Genomic DNA, 17,355 nt, shown 5'->3' on the forward strand with positions numbered 1-17,355 from the left:
TGGGATTGCTGGGTCATATGGTAATTCTATTTTTAGTTCTTTAAGGAACCTCCATACTGTTCTCCCTAGTGGCTGTATCAATTTACATTCCCACCAACAGTGCAAGAGGGTTCCCTTTTCTCCACACCCTCTCCAGCATTTGTTGTTTGTAGATTTTCTGATGATGCCCGTTCTAACTGGTGTGAGGTGACACCTCGTTGTAGTTTTGATTTGCATTTCTCTAATAATTAGTGGTGTTGAGCAGCTTTACATGTGCTTCTTGGCCATTTGTATGTCTTCTTTGGAGAAATGTTTATTTAGGTCTTCTGCCCATTTTTTATTGGGTTGTTTGTTTTTTTAATATTGAGCTGCATGAGCTGTTTATATATTTTGGAGATTAATTCTTTGTCCATTGATTTGTTTGCAAATATTTTCTCCCATTCTGAGGGTTGTCTTTTCATCTTGTTTGTAGTTTCCTTTGCTTGGCAAAGCTTTTGAGTCTCATTAGGTCCCATTTGCTTATTTTTGTTTTTATTTTCGTTACTCTGGGAGGTGGATCAAAAAAGATCTTGCTGTGATTTATGTCAGAGAGTGTTCTTCCTATGTTTTCCTCTAAGAGTTTTAGTGTCCAGTCTTACATTTAGGCCTCGAATCCATTTTGATTTAATTTTTGTGTATGGTGTTAGGGAGTGTTGTAATTTCATTCTTTTACATGTAGCTGTCCAGTTTTCCCAGCACCACTTATTGAAGAGACTGTCTTTTCTCCATTGTATATCCTTGCATCCTTTGTCATAGATTAGTTGAGCGTAGATGCATGGGTTTATCTCTGGCTTTCTATCCTGTTCCATTGATCTATATTTCTGTTTTTGTGCCAGTACCATATTGTCTTGATTACTGTACCTTTGTAATATAGTCTGAAGTCAGGGAGTCTGATTCTTCCAGCTCCGTTTTTTTCCCTCAATACTACTTTTGATATTCGAGGTCTTTTGTGTCTCCATACAAATTTTAAGATTTTTGGTTCCAGTTCTATAAAAAATGCCATTGGTAATTTGATAGGGATTGCATTGAATCTGTAGATTGCTTTGGGTAGTATAGTCCTTTTTACAATACTGATTCTTCCAATCCAAGAACATGGTATTTCTCTCCATCTGCTTGTATCATCTTTAATTTCATTCATCAGTGTCTTATAGTTTTCTGCATAGATGTCTTTTGTCTCCCTAGGTATGTATATTCCTAGGTATTTTACTCTTTTTGTTGCATTGGTAAATGGGAGTGTTTCATTAATTTCTCTTTCAGATTTTTAATCATTAGTGCATAGGAATGCAAGAGATATCTGTGCATTAATTTTGTATCCTGCAACTTTACCAGATTCATTGATTAACTCTAGTAGTTTTCTGGTGGCATTTTTAGGATTCTCTATGTAGAGAATCATGTCATCTGCAAACAGTGACAGTTTTACTTCTTCTTTTCCAATTTGTATTCCATTTATTTCTTTCTCTTTTCTGATTGCTGTGGCTAGGACTTCCAAAACTATGTTGAATACTAGTGGTGAGAGTGGACGTGCTTGTCTTGTTCCTGATTTTAGAGGAAATGTTTTCCATTTTTCACCATTGAGAATGATGTTTGCTGTGGGTTTGTTGTATTGGCCTTTATTATGTTGAGTCAGGTTCCCTTTGTGCCACTTTCTGGAGAGTTCTTATCATAAATGGGTTTTGAATTTTGTCAAAAGTTTTTCTGCATCTATTGAGATGATCATATGGTTTTTATTGTTCAATTTGTTAATGTGGTGTATCACATTGATTGATTTGTGTATATTGAAGAATGCTTGCAGCCCTGGGTTAAATCCCACTTGATCATGGTGTATGATCCTCTTAATGTGTTGTTGGATTCTGTTTGCTAGTATTTTGTTGAGGATTTTTGCATCTATATTCATCAGTGATATTGGTCTGTAATTTTCTCTTTCTGTAGTATCTTTGTCTGGTTTTGGTATCAGGGTGATGGTGGCCTCTTAGAATGAGTATGGGAGTTTTCCTTCCTCTGCAATTTTTTGGAAGAGTTTGAGAAGGATGGGTGTTAGCTCCTCTCTAAATGTTTGACAGAATTCACCTGTGACGCCAACTGGTCCTGGAATTTTTTTGTTGGAAGATTTTTAATCACAGTTTCAGTTTCATTACTTGTGATTGGTCTGTTCATATTTTCTACTTCTTCCTGGTTCACTCTTGGGAGGTTATACCTTTCTAAGAATTTGTCCATTTTTTCCAGGTTGCCCATTTTATTGACATAGAGATGCTTGTAGTAATCTCTTGGGATGTTTTGTATTTCTGCAGTGTCTGTTGTAACTTCTCCTTTTTCATTTCTAATTTTATTGATTTGAGCCCTCTCTCTCTTTTTCTTGAGAAGTCTAGCTAATGGTTTATCAATTTTGTTTACCTTCTCAAAAAACCAGCTTTTAGTTTTATTTATCTTTGCTATTGTTTTCTTTGTTTCTATTTCATTTATTTCTGCTTTGACCTTTATGATTCCTTTCCTTCTGCTAACTTTAGGTTTTGTTTGTTCTTCTTTCTCTAGTTCCTTTAGGTGTAAGGTTATATTTTTTATTTGAGATTTTTCTTGTTTCTTGAGGTAGGCTTGTATTGCTAAAAACTTCCGTCTTAGAACTGTGTTTGCTGCATCCCATAGGTTTTGCATTGTCATGTTTTGGTTGTCATTTGTCTCTAGGTATTTTCTGATTTACTCTTTGATTTCTTCAGTGATCTCTTGGTTATATAGTAATGTATTGTTTAGCCTCCATGTGTTTGTGTTGTTTACATTTTTTTCCCTGTAATCGATTTCTAATCTCATAGGGCTGTGTTCAGAAAAGATGCTTGATATGATTTCAATTTTCTTAAATTTACTGAGGCTTGATTTGTGACCCAAGATGTGATCTTTCCTGGAGAATGTTGTGTGTGCACTTGAGAAGAATGTGTAATCTGCTGTTTTTGGATGGAATGTTCTATAACTCTCAATTAAATCTATCTGGTCTATTGTGTCATTTAAAGCTTGTATTTCCTTATTCATTTTCTGTTTGGATGATGTAAGTGAGGTGTTAAAGTCCCCCACTATTATTGTGTTACTGTCAGTTTCCTCTTTTATAACTGTAAGCAGTTGGCTTATGTATTGAGGTGCTCCTATGTTGGGTGCATATAAATTTATAATTGTTATATCTTCTTGGATTGATCCTTTGATCATTATGTAGTGACTTTCCTTGTCTCTTGTAACATTATTTTAAAGTCTATTTTATCTGATATAAGCATCACTACTCCAGCTTTCTTCTGATTTTCATTTGCATGGTATATCTTTTTTCATCCCATCACTTTTAGTCTGTATATATCCCTAGGTCTAAGTGGGTCTCTTATATACAGTATATATATGGGTCTTGTTTTTGTATCCATTCAGTGAGCCTGTGTCTTTTGGTTGGAGGATTTCATCCATTCACGTTTAAGGTAATTATCAAGATGTATGTTCCTATTACCATTTTCTTAATTGTTACAGGTTTGTTTTTATAGGTCCTTTTCTTCTCTTGTTTCTCCCACCTAGAGAATTTCCTTTAGCATTTTTGTAGAGCTGGTTTGGTGTTGAGGAATTCTCTTAGCTTTTTCTTGTCTGTAAAGCTTTTGATATCTCCATTGAGTCTGAATGAGATCCTTGCCAGGTAGAGTAATCTTGGTTCCAGGTTCTTCCCTTTCCTCACTTTAAATATATCATGCCACTACCTTCTGCCTTGTAGAGTTTCTGCTGAGAAATCAGCTGTTAACCTTATGGGAGTTCCCTTGTATATTATTTGTCATTTTTCCCTTGTTGCTTTTAATAATTTTTCTTTGTCTTTAATTTTTGTCAATTTGATTACTATGTGTCTCAGCATGTTTCTCCTTGAGTTTATCCTGCCTGGAACTCTCTGCACTTCCTGGACTTGGGTGGCAATTTCCTTTCCCATGTTAAGGAAATTTTCGACTCTAATCTCTTCAAATATTTTCTCAGGTCCTTTCTCTCTCTCTTTTCCTTCTGGGACCCCTGTGATGGGAATGTTATTGAGTTTAATGTTGTCCCAGAGGTCTCTTAGGCTGTCTTCATTTCTTTTCATTCTTTTTTCTTTGTTCTGTTCCGCGGCAGTGAATTCCACCATTCTGTCTTCCAGGTCACTTATCTGTTCTTCTGCCTCAGTTATTCTGCTATTGATTCCTTCTAGAGTGTTTTTCATTTCAGTTATTGTATTGTTCATCTCTGTTTGTTTGTTCTTTAATTCTTCTAGGTCTTTGTTAAATATTTCTTGCATCTTCTCGATCTTTGCCTCCATTCTTTTTCTGAGGTCCTGGATCATCTTCACTGTTATTATTCTGAATTCTTCTTCTGAAAGGTTGCCTATCTCCACTTCATTTAGTTGTTTTTCTGGGGTTTTATCTTGTTCCTTCATCTGGTACATAACCCTCTGCCTTTTCATCTTGTCTATCTTTCTGTGAATGTGGTTTTTGTTCCACAGGCTGCAGGATTTTAGTTCTTCTTGCTTCTGCTCTCTGCCCTCTGGTGGATGAGGCTATCTAAGAGGCTTGTGCATGTTTCCTGATGGGAGGGACTGGTGGAGGTTAGAGCTGGGTGTTACTCTGGTGGGCAGAGTTCAGTAAAACTTTAATCCTCTTCTCTGCTGTTGGGTGGGGTTGGGTTCCCTCCCTGTTGGTTGTTTGGTCTGAGGTGACCCATCACTGGAGCCTAACCAGCTCTTTGGTGGGATTAATGGTGGGCTCTGGGAGGGCTCACGCCAAGGAGTACTTCCCAGAGCTTCTGTTGTCAGTGTCCTTGTCCTTACAGTGAGCCACAGCCACCCACTGCCTCTGCAGGAGACCCTCCAACACTAGCAGGTAGATCTGGTTCAGTCTCCTATGGGGTCACCACTTCTTCCCCTGCATCCCGATGTGCACACTACCTTCATGTGCCCTCCAAGAGTGGAATCTCTGTTTCCCCCAGTCCTGTTGAAGTCCTTCAATCAAATCCCACTAGCCTTCAATATCTGATTCTCTAGGAAGTCCTCCTCCCATTGCCGGACCCCAGGTTGGGAAGCCTGACGTGAGACTCTGAACCTTTACTCCAGTGGGTGGACTTCTGTGGTATAAGTGTTCTCCAGTTTGTGAGTCACCCACCCAGCAGTTATGGGATTTGATTTTATGTGATTGCGCCCCTCCCACCATCTCATTTTGGCTTCTCCTTTGTCTTTGGATGTGGGGTATCTTTTCTGGTGATTTCCAGTGTCTTCCTGTCGATGATTGTTCAGCAGTTAGTTGTGATTCCAGTGCTCCCACAAGAGGGAATGAGCACATGGCCTTCTACTCCACCATCTTCTAGGATTCCATATATTTTTTAAAAATTATTTTTTAATTTATTTATTTATTTTTGGCTGTGTTGGGTCTTCGTTTCTGTGTGTGGACTTTCTCTAGTTGTGGCGAGCGAGGGCCTCTCATTGTCGTGGCATTTCTCATTGGGGAGTACAAGCTCCAGACACACAAGCTCAGTAGTTACAGCTCATGGGCCCTGTTGTTCTGCGGCATGTGGGATCTTCCCAGGGCTCAAATCCATGTCCCCTGCATTAGCAGGCAGATTCTCAATCACTGCACTATGAGAGAAAGTCCACCTCAAACGTTTTTACACCTTTCATTCAGCTCAACTGGTCAGTTCTATTATTAACCACAAATTGCTGGGGGAAAGCGCGCATGCAGTTCCCCACTACCACAAATTATGCAGTTGAGTTTCCCCCATTTGGGGAAATTGCAGGTGTCAGCACACTCGCAGTGCAATGAGTGAGCCTTGTCCTGGGTAAACCACCTTCATGATCATGGTATCTCCCCTGCCAGGTAAGTATCCATATATATTTTTAATGACATAAAGTTACATTTCTTTAGACCTACGTGAGAAGTGAAATTGTACCATATTAAATTCTATGTCCTTTTTAATATTTCTTTTTCTCTTGGTTTCTAAAGTTTGCCAACTGTTTAAGCTACATTAAGGGCAGTAAAGAAGGGAGGTCAGACCCCTTCTTGAGTGGTGTCTTCAGATAACCAGAGACTTTCGAAGAGAGGTTTCCATGGTGGAGGGGGTAGCGGTGGGCTGGAAGGAGTCTCTCTCTGACTTACCCATCACTCCTCTCAAGCACTCCTCCCCAACTATAACATTTCTCACTCTATACATATTTGGCTACTTAAGGATTTTCAGTCATAGGGTAGTCTCTGAAAAAGCAGGGGCAATATATGTTTCACCCATCACTGTACAACAGACCTAAAATAGTCCAAGGTTATTACAGTGGCCTATAAGGCCCTACCAATTTGGCCACCCCATCCCCCATCACCTCTCTGACTCCTCACTTCTACTTCACTGCCCCTTGCTTAACCTTGCTCTGCTTCAGGCTTTGACTGTCTTCTGAATATTGCAAACCTGCTGCTGTCTCAGGGTCTCTGGACTTACTGTTCCATCTGCTTTCACGCACTTCCCTCTTGCAGATATCTCCAGGGTTGGCTGCCTCACTTCCTACAGGGCTTGTGTCAAATGTTACTCTTTCCACAAGGCCATTTCTGACCACCCATTTATAATTGGTACCAAGCATACTCCCTATCCCACTGACTAAATTAATTTTTCTCTAAGGCTCTTATCCACAGGAATGTTATGTATTTTACTCGTTGATTTTCTTATTTCTAGAATGCAGATTTTTGGAGGGCAGGGATTTTTGTCTGCCTTCTTCACTGTCCTACCTTTGATGTCCAGAACCGTGCCTGACACATAGTAGATGTTGAATAAATGTCTGTTGAGTGAGTGCATGAATTCTTCTGAGAATTAGAGCAGGCTCCAGGCCTCTTTTCTGTGTCTGTCTATTTTTCTGGGGTTTAAGGAACTAGATATACAAGACTTACCATGGAAGACCAGAGCTGGCATATTTATTCTTCCTCACTTTGGCTTCCTTGCATTTCTTATTAAACCACACAAATAGGCTTTATGTTTAAGAAGTGCCTTCCTTCCCAGCATCACTTAGTAGAGAAAAATATTTATTTGAGTTTGAGGTTGGCAATACATCAAAATCCAATAATCATACCCTAGTGCAAATGCACTGGAGGGTGTGAGATACATAACGTAATAATATGTAATCTGCACATCAGGATCACAAAGGCGAATCTACCATTTCATTTAATTTATTTTCTTAAAATGTGACAATCCCACATGTACTTGAAATGATGCAGGTTGGGACAAACAGAAATGTGGGAGATTTATGAGCTGTGTCAGCCTGGTCTTAGGGATTCCTCCCTGGTCCGTGCTTGGAAGACAGGGCTGAGCAATTTCACCTTTTACTGCAGCAATATCTCGTCTGCCTTCGGGAGAAAGACCTCCAACCTGTGAACGTTTTAGCAGGTCTGTCTCTACCCGTGTGTGCATTTCCCACAGTGTGTGCCTCCTGGGTCTTGGGGGCCTGTTTACTGGTGTGAGCTGTTTGGAGGCTCAGTTGTGTAACCTGTATGGGAGAGAGTCTCAGCGTGGGCTGGACTTGTGCAAAATGGAGGGTGGGAGACAGTCTGGAGATTTTAAAAAGCAGTAGACTTTTAATTTTATTTATTTTAAAAAATTTTTTTGCTGTACGCGGGCCTCTCAGTGTTGTGGCCTCTCCCATTGCGGAGCACAGTCTCCGCGGCCATGGCTCACGGGCCCAGCCGTTCTGCGGCATGTGGGATCTTTCCAGACCAGGGCATGAACCCGTGTCCCCTGCATTGGCAGGTGAACTGTCAACCACTGCGCCACCAGGGAAGCCCAGACTTTTTTTTCTGAACATGGAGCAGGAGCCTGCTCAGATGAAATAACACAAAACAATTTTGAAGGCCTGTGAGCTGTGGACCCGTGGCCAGGGTTGGACATATCTGAATCTACCTAAGCTGTCCAAGGGTGTCTTCAGCCCCTAAGGGAAACTTCACCTACCTCTCTCCACTCTCCTTGATCACTCCCTCTCCCAAGGGTTCTGCTCTCTCTTCTCACTGCTCTGAGTTTGCTGTCCTCTGCCAATTGACTTTATGTTAAAGACAACAATAACCATTGTTTATCGGAAGGCTGATATTTGGCAGAAATGAACCACTCTGCAAGGCAGGTGTGAAGTCTCAGATTTGTCCAGGAGGAACCTACAACTCTAAGACGTTAAATGACTAAGAAAGTCAGTATTAAACCTAGGATTTGAGTCCAGTCCTGTGTGGTTTGCTTCTATTTCACTGTTTTAGGGTCATCAGACCTTCATCCATACTATCTTTAGCCCTACATTACCAGGGCCCTGGCTCTGGGCTCCATGCTTAGAGGGGCCCAGCACTGGCTTTTCTCCTGTCCTGCTGTGTCCACATCTTTGGCACCCACAGGACATGACCCCTGGATCTCACAACCCCTTCTTCAAGACCAGGTTCTGGGTTCTCAAAGCAAGGAATGGAGCTTAGACATATGGTCTGGAGTATTCACACACATGCATGCAGGTCCTCTTGTCGCATAGGGTGGAACCAAGTTTGGGAAGGGAAGATGGGCAGTCCCAGTCAGGCTGCTTCCCTACGACCCTTGCTGCAGGGCCCACAGATGTCAGGCTTGCCATTTTCATCATCATGATGTCCTGAGTATGTACAGCCTCTGCACCATTTTCATTGCATCCATCCATCCTTTGGTATTCACTCCAGCTCCATGAGACTGGAGGAATTTGAGGATGAGAGAGAATTCACAGGTAGCAACTACCCTCAGACCTGTCCTCCGACCCCCTCTGTGCCCTGAGCTCTCTGTCCCATGCCTGCCCTGGCCTGTCATGTTCTTTGTGGCTCCTCCTCTTTTCTAGCATCCTCCTTGCACAAACCATGAAATCAGCCTGTATCTCAGGGACAAGCTCTTTGAAGCTTGCCCCTACTAACCACCTCCAGTTTGGCTAAACTGACATATCCCCAAGGACATGGAGACCTCAGGGAGTCTTCCTCCACAAGCTGGCTGTGGATTGTCTATGATTTGCTGGTCAGATCACAGGGTAAGTTAGAAGCTGAGGGAAAAGCTGTCTGCAGTAACTAAACACCAAGCATCTTTTCATGGCTGTCTTCTCTCTGGCCATCTCCTACTGGGTCCACAGTGGCCTGGGTTCTCATGAAGCTATAGCACCTGGTTACAAGGAGATCTCCTTAATCCCAGAGCAGGCTCCTCTTGGAATGAGAGAGATTGTTCAGTGTGTGGGAAATGGAGCCTACAATCCAGGGTTTCCCCAGGGGGCCAGCCTCCCTACCTCTCTACCTGAACCTCCTACAAACTCCCCAGTTAAACTCAGCCCCAGATCAACTGGCTTCTTCCTAGACCAATCCACATACTTGGTCTCCCTCAAAATCTGTGTCTTGCTTGTACCATTTTCCTTGCTAAGAATATTCATTCCCCTTTCTCTCATTTTGTGTGAGTTTCACCCATTTTTCAAAGCCCTCGGCAGTTGGAAGTTGTGCCGTTTGAGATGTGGTTGAAGAAACTATAGCTGTTTAGTCAAGAAAAGAAAGAATTCAGAAGAAATGTGCAAAAGCCGATGTGAAAGATGAGAAGGACCGTCTTGCAGAAGAAAGGGCAGATCTAGTACATGTGACCTCAGGAGGCAAATCAGAGCCACCAGGGTACCAATTCAAGCTCAGTGTGAGAGAGAACCTCCTGGTAGTAAGAGAAACCCAAACATGGATCATACTGCCTTGGACAGTATCAAGTCTCTGGTCAGATAATGACTATGTTCTCCAGGGGTTTGTTCCCTGGGGCTGATGAAGATGAAATTTAAGATGAAATGTAGGGTTTGTCTACATGACTCCCAAGGCCATTTTAATCCTGAGATCCAGAGTTTTCTAGTGCCACGTCCTCTGGAAGGTCTTCTTTATCTACCGCTACCTTCACAGAGAGTTATTTCTCTAGACCTCTTAGAACCAAGACCTCAAACTTTAGTTCTTATTATTAGTTACCTTGTCTACTACTAGTTACCTTATGTAGGTTAAAAACTCCTTGAACTTAGGGACTTTTTTCTGAGATAATCACTCTTCCAGAATATAGTAGGGGAGCTCAATACATGTGTCTCTTTAAGATAACTTTTTCTGATGATAAAATATAGTTCTGCTTATTAAAAAGAGTTCAAAAACTGCAAAGTATGTGGAATAATATAAAAATGGTCCATTATCCTATCATCCAGAAATAACTTCATGCATTTCCTTCCAGTCTTCATTATGTATTTATTTTTTGAAATGATGAGAACAAACTTGCAGGGGAATTTCATATTTTTCAAACTCAAAAGCAAGTGGTAACCAAAAAGCTCAGTCAGCCTTCTGGGATGGTGCAGTTTGGTCCAGCACTTTCTGCTGTTGGTGCCTCCTGGGAAGCAGGGGAAGGGACTCTCAAATCACTGTGAGCTACTGACTCTTCCAGGTGAAGTGCCCAAGAGTCCCTAGGAAGGTGTCTTTTTTTGCAGACTGTGTTTGCCTTCCAACCTTAAGATGTTCCTCATGGTCAAATGTGCTCTCCTTCTCTGCAGTTACCAGGGGGTCTCTGCAGGGAGGATTAGCCTAGCTGGAGCTGTGTGTGTGTGTGTTTTCCTTTCTCCCTAACTCACTGAGAGCTTCGCAAGGCCAGGAGAGAGGCAGCTGATTATTTTTAGCCCCTTGTTCCTCAGAATGGATTGTGCATAACAAAAGAATGCTAATGCTCAGTGTCTTTATGAAAGCACTGGAGTTCATCAGCTTTGCAAAGAAGTGAAATTAAATCAAGATTTAATTGGGATATGCATGTTTTATTCATGCTACTAACCACAGGAGAAGCCAGCAAGCTGAAGGTAAAAAAGAGGGGAAAAAGTCTTTTGAAAAGTTGTTTCTCTCTGATTAAATAGAGATAGTTTCCAACTTCAAAGGCAGCAGGACTTTAGTGTATTTTAAATACTCAACTATGCTTGGCCTGGCCGGTTCTGTTGCTGGTGGGTGACAGCAACCCAGGCATGCCCTACTCCTGCCTTCATGTCCTGGCCTCCAAAGCATGTATGTGGCTCCTGGTCCTACTGTCTGTGCTTCAGTATGAGCCCTAGAAACAGCTGTCCCAGGACTCTGGAGAGAGGTGGGCACAGCTCAGGGGATCTAGAGTTATCCCTCAGCACATGAGTAGCTCCTACTGCCCACATCTGAAGAACAAATAATACTGAGGAATAGGACTTTTCTCCTTCATCAGAGACTTCTCCCCTGGAAGGAGACATGTTGAGTATCAAGCTATGTTAGGTACAAAGATAAGGCAGTCCCAGCCTGAGTCTCTTGCACCTAACAATATAGAACAAGAGATTAAAGAAAGACCCAGATAATATAGGAAAAAGAGAGAGAAAGGCTAAGTTTGCTGGAAAGGTTTCAGAAGCTCTGACAGATCAAAGGAAGGAGCAATCCAGTAGGAAGACCAAAGAGAGCTTTATGGTTGAGATGAGATTTGAGCTAAGTTAGAAGAATGTCCACAATTTCTGTGTGTACAATGGGGAGCAAGTGTTCCAAGCAGTGAAACTCTGAGTCAAGTTGCTGGAGATGGAAAGCTTGAAAGATGTTTCAGGGAAGACAAAGTGTCTGATTAACTATGGCTTGTGGTGCATATGGTGTAGTAGCAGGAGAGTCTGGCAATATAGGTTGGGACAAGACCATGGAGAGTCTTAACCTCAGGCTGAGCAGTTTATAAAATGAGAGGATTAGCTAAAGTTTAGGCAAAAATAGCCCTTCATATTCATAAATTCAGAGGTCCATAGAATTGGAAAACATTTTCAGAATTATCTGGCCCCAGGATTTCTATGGCTAACCACCTCCTGTGACCATGGCAGACATCATTCATCCATCTTGGCACTCTTTTCTTCTGAGGTTAGAAGGAAGCTTACAGTCTTTTAGAACAAAGCAAACTAGTAGCCACTGCTAGATTCTGGCTATCTGAATTCCTTTCCTGACACTCTTGAATATATCATATCTCAAAAATATCTGCATGAAGTGGGTGGGACTGGTGCTCCTAGCTTTCCATAATAGTGGGCGAGGTTATTTGGTTCTAATTACCCATTGAGAAAAAACTACAAATCCTCTTAAAAGTATCAAATAGATAACAAGATAGTAAGGAATTACTGGGAAAATTAATTAAGGGAAAATGTGAGCAGTAAAGGCAACACAGAAGACATTTTTGCCTTAAGAGCATTGGCCAGTTTGGGGAATTTTGAACTTTTGTTTTGAAGTCCTTATAAAAAATGGGGGGTAAAAATGAAAATCCAAGATCTGTACAAGGTTTGAAGTCTAATATGTGATACATTACACAATAAGCTGGTATAAATGTGAACCAGAAGGAATCCAGCCTGCCTACAGTTTTGCAGTCTTGTTTCACATCTTCTACATGGTCCAAGGAGCCTTAGGGCATGAACTTGGCGTAGGGTGGTCCTATACTGATATATCTATGGCACTTGAAAGAAGAAATGAAGTTTTTCTCCAAAGGAAAGCACTTGCATCCTTGGCCTCAAATATTACAAATAATTATTTTAAATATAATGGGTATCATAAAATCAAAGATAACCAAGTTACAAAGAACAAAATAAGCATGGAAAAGCAGAAACAAACAAAGCAATAGAAATATATCAACAAGGAATTTAGTATCAAAATTACCAGAGAGAAATTATAAAACAATTATGTTTGCCCTGGGTTGCAGCTTGGATTCTCAGGGACTCAGACTCTGAGATAGATATTAGAGTTTAGAAAGTTTATTGGGGATCAACACCTGTGGGGGAAGAAAAGAAAGCAGGATTGGGCAGAGGAAGAAGTCAGACTGGGATGCAGTCTCAACAGGCCTCAGCCAACACGAGAGGAAGCTCTGAAGCTAGGATGGCTCTTCAGAGATATCCTGAATTGGAGGGAGAGATTTAGGTTGTTAAATCCCCATTGCAGCCAATCCTTAGATATGACTCACCCCTAGGAAGACCCTTTTTTCAACTAAGGTAAGGAACCTCTTTTCCACCAAGGCAAGATCCAAAGAGGTTGTCAGACAACAACATTCCCATCAGCTGAGTAAAGGGATCTCTTATTCCAAATGGAAGTGGGCAGTGCAGCATAGCATCCATAATGCTCTGTTTGAGGAAATAAAAAGAAGTGTAAATATATATGTATGAGAAGGAAGCTATAAATATTGTCAGATTTTTTTAAAAATAGAGCTTCTGAAAATGAAAACTCCAACTATTAAAATTAGAAATCCAAAAATGAGTTTAATTGCAGATCGAACACAGCTGAAGAAGAAATTAGTAAATTGGAAGATATGCCAGAAGAAAGTAGCATATGTATGACATGAAGAGACAGAAAGCTAGAAAATGAAGAGTAGTCAAGTGATACACAGGATAGAGTGAGGAGGTCTAACATACATTTAATCAGAATACCAGGAGAGGAGAGAGAAAATAGGGCAGAAGCAATATTTGAAGAGATAGTGGCTAAGAATTTTCAGGACCAATGAGTGTCATAAATCCATAAATTCAAGAAGCCTTATAAATGTAGAAAACATGTAAACACATCATAGAACAACACAGACAAAGAGAAAATCTTAATAGAAGATTTAAAGAAATACAGGTTGTTTTCAAATGAATGAGAGGTTAATTGCTGACTTCCCAACAATAATAAAGGAAACTAGATGGCAAAGGAAGAATGTCTTAAGTATGTTGACAAAATTAATAGCTAATAAATAATTCTACATTTAGTGAAAATATCCTTTAGTAATGAGCACAAAATAAAGACATTTTAGGTAGACTAAACAGAGTTCTTATCAACAAACCCTCAGTAAAATAAATTCTAAATGATGTATTTCAGGCAGAAAAAAAATGATTCCAGATGGAAAATGTGAAATGTAGAAAGGAATCAAGAGAAAGGAAAGTTGTAAATAAGTGAGTAATCCACATGAACATTGAATATACAAAAGAATAAGTATAAAATCTTGAAGCTTAATTTTAAAAATATAGAATTAATGGAGTTAAAGTGTTATAAGATCTTTGGGTTATGTGTTATGAAGATTAAGATATTCACATTTGGCTTTGATAACTTAAGCATACATCTTATATATTTTAGAATATATTGGTCATGATTCAGCACAGAAAAAGAAACAAAGTATTTCAAGCAGGAAAAAAATAAATATAAGGAATTAGGAGTTGTGTTTAAATCATTGGAAAGATTGGAGGAGTAAAATCAGAAAGGCAGTGAAATGCAGTGTCCAACTGCTGCAAAAGTTCATGTTTTCCACAACCCGTACATCAGCCATCACCACTGTCAAAGAAGGAAAGGTCATTCCTTCATTCCTACTCTCCAGGTTACATATGAGGATATTCATTGGCAGAACTTACACTGCATTTCAAAATCTAGTGTTAAAGAGTTTGAGAAATTTAGTTTCAGGTTTCCAGCTCCTGGGATATAGAGACAAGCACAGAAGAAGATGGTAATAAAATATGATTACCACTAAATATTACCCAGTAGCAAAACAATAAAAATAGTGTATAATATCCAAAGAAGTAGATTTGCTACTATGTTTTATTCTAGAATTGTCATATTTTTCAGTTTTACATTAATGTATCTAATCGATTTTAAGTTTTTTTTGGTATATTGATTGGAATTCATTTTTCTGCACACAGATATCCTTTTGTTAAAAAGACTATATTTCTTCCACTGAACTGCCTTTGCCCTTTGTCAAAAATCAGTGTGTGTCTGTTTGTAATTTTTAGATTCTCCATTCTGTTCCATTGATCTGTCAGTCTATCTGATGCCAACATCACACTATCTTAATTACTGTACCTTTATATTGACTCTAAAAACAGGTAGTGTTAACTCTACTTTGCACTTCTTTTAAAAATTTATTTTAGCTATTCTACAACCTTTACATTTCAGTGTAACTTTTAGAGTCATCTTGTATATATCTACCAAAAAGAAGCCTTATGAAATTTTAAATAGAGATTGTCTTGAACCTATTTGAGGACAACTGACATTTTAACAATACTGAGCCTTTAAACCTATAAACAAGGTATATCTCTTCATTTACTTAGGTCTTCTTTTATTTCTCTTGACAATTTTTTGTAGTCTTAAATGACAGGTTTTGCATATATTCTTCCAGTTTTATACCTAATTATTTCATATTTTGATGCTATTATCTTTTAAAAATATTTCAATTTCTAATTGTTCATTGCTAGTATATAGAAATACAGCTGACTTTTGTATATTGATCTTGCAATCTGCAATCTTGCTAAACTCCTGTATTAGTCTCAGTAACTTGTTTTTAAAGATTGCATCCCATTTTCTAGATAGACAATCATATTGTATGTGAATCATATGTGTATGTATGTTAAGACAGTTCTAATACTTCCTTACCAATCTGGATGCCTTTTATTTCTTTTTCTTGCCTTATTGCACTGGCTAGAAACTGCAACATAATGAGTAAAAGTAGTAAGTCTGGATATCCTTGTCTTGTTCTTGATCTTAGGGGGAAAAATTCAGCCTGCCATCATTGTGATATTGACTAGAGGTTTTTATAGATTCCCTTCATATGATTGAGGAAATTACTTTCCAATTGTAAGTTTGCTAAAAGTTGTTTTTTTTTAATCAAAAATGGATGTTGAATTTTGTCAAATGCTTTTTCTTCACCTGTTGAGATAATTATATGGTTATTCTCTTTCAGTTTGTTAGTATGGTGAATTTGATTCATTTTAAATGTTAAATCAACTTTAACATTGATTCATGGGATAATTCATGGGATAAACCCTATTTGGTCAAGATATACTATTGTTGATTTGGTTTTTTTAAAATGTTTATAATCATGGCATCTATGTTTATAAGGAATATTATTCTGTAGTTTTCTTGTAATGTTTTTGTCTGGATTTGTTTTCATGGTACTGCTGACCTTAGGATGAGCTGGTAAGTATTCCCTCCTGTTCAATTTTTTTGGAAGAGTTTGAATAGAATCATTCTAATGTCTTCTTTCAGTGTTTGGCAGAATTTACAGATGAAGCCATTTGGGCCTGGAGTTTTCTTTGTTGGAAGGTTTTTATTTACAAATTTAATATCTTTAACAGATACAGGGCTATTCAGGCTATTTCTTCTTGAGTGAGCTTTGCTGGTTTGTGATTTTCAAGGAGTTTTACATTATATTTAATTTATTAAATGCATTAGCATAAAATTGTTCATAATAGTTCCCTATTACCATTTTAATATCTATAGAATCTGTAGTGATATCCCTTTTCATATCTGATATTGGCAACTTGTGTGTTCTCTCTTTATTGTTCTCCTTGATCAGTTTGGTTAGAGGTTTACCAATTTTGTCATTATTAAACAATATTTATTACTTATTATTACATTATGTATATACGTATATTTATTAAAAAATAAGCTGCTGAATTTATTGATTTTTAAAAATGTTTCTATTTCATTGATTTCTACTGGGATCTGGTCTTTATTATTTCCTTTCTTCTACTTATTTTAGGTTTTATTGGATTTTTTTCAGTCCTTTAAGGTGGAAGCTGAGTTTATGTGTTTGAGATCATTTTTTTCTAAAATAGATACTTAGTGGTATAAATTTGTCTCTAGTACTACTTTAATAATCCCACAAATTTTGATACATTGTGTTTTCATTCAGTTCAAAGTGTTTTTGATTTTGTCTTTTGGTTTCTTCCTTGACTCATAGGTTATTTAGAAGTATGTTATTTAGTTTCCTAATTTTCAGAAAATTTCCCAATATTTTTGTGGGTTTGATTTCTATTTACTTCCATTTTGGTTAGAGAATGTACTTTACATGACTTGAATCTCTTTAAATTTGTTTAGATTCATTTTAGGGGCCTGAATTTGGTCTACCTTGATAAATGTTAAATATGCATTTAGAAATAATATGTATTCTATAGTTGTTGGATGGAATATCCTATGGATATCAGTTAGGTCAAGTTGTTTGATAGTGTATTTAAGCCTTCTATATCATTGCTGATTTCCTGTTACTTGATTTTATCGAGTATTAAAAGAGGAAAAATCTCTAAGAGAAATCTCCAACTATACCTGTGGATTTGTCTATTTCTTTCCTTAGGTCTATCAATTTTTATTTCATGTATTTTAAAACTCTATTATTAGATGCATAAATGTTTAGAATTGTTTTATGTTATCGATAGATTTATCCCTTCATCATTATGACATAAATGTCTTTATTATTCTATTGTAATATTCTTTGCTAGGAATCTAATTGTCTGACACTAATATAAGCACTCCAGCCTTATTTTATTTTTTTATTTTTTTGGCCATGCCACACGGCAGCTTGCAGGATCTTGGTTCCACCTGGTTCAACCAGGGATTG

At 38.6% G+C, this 17,355-nt stretch overlaps 1 non-coding gene across 1 annotated transcript; it reads right to left on the reverse strand.

Annotated features, from left to right (window-relative positions):
* Positions 1-5,703: 5,703 nt before the first annotated feature.
* LOC112404027 (U1 spliceosomal RNA) lies at positions 5,704-5,866 on the reverse strand. Its single transcript, XR_003004028.1, has one exon. It is a non-coding gene; the product is annotated as a U1 spliceosomal RNA (small nuclear RNA).
* Between the last annotated feature and the right edge of the window lie 11,489 nt (positions 5,867-17,355).

Source organism: Neophocaena asiaeorientalis, unplaced genomic scaffold (genome assembly GCF_003031525.2).
Source record: "Neophocaena asiaeorientalis asiaeorientalis breed wild unplaced genomic scaffold, Neophocaena_asiaeorientalis_V1.1 scaffold479, whole genome shotgun sequence".
Taxonomy (NCBI): domain Eukaryota; kingdom Metazoa; phylum Chordata; class Mammalia; order Artiodactyla; family Phocoenidae; genus Neophocaena; species Neophocaena asiaeorientalis.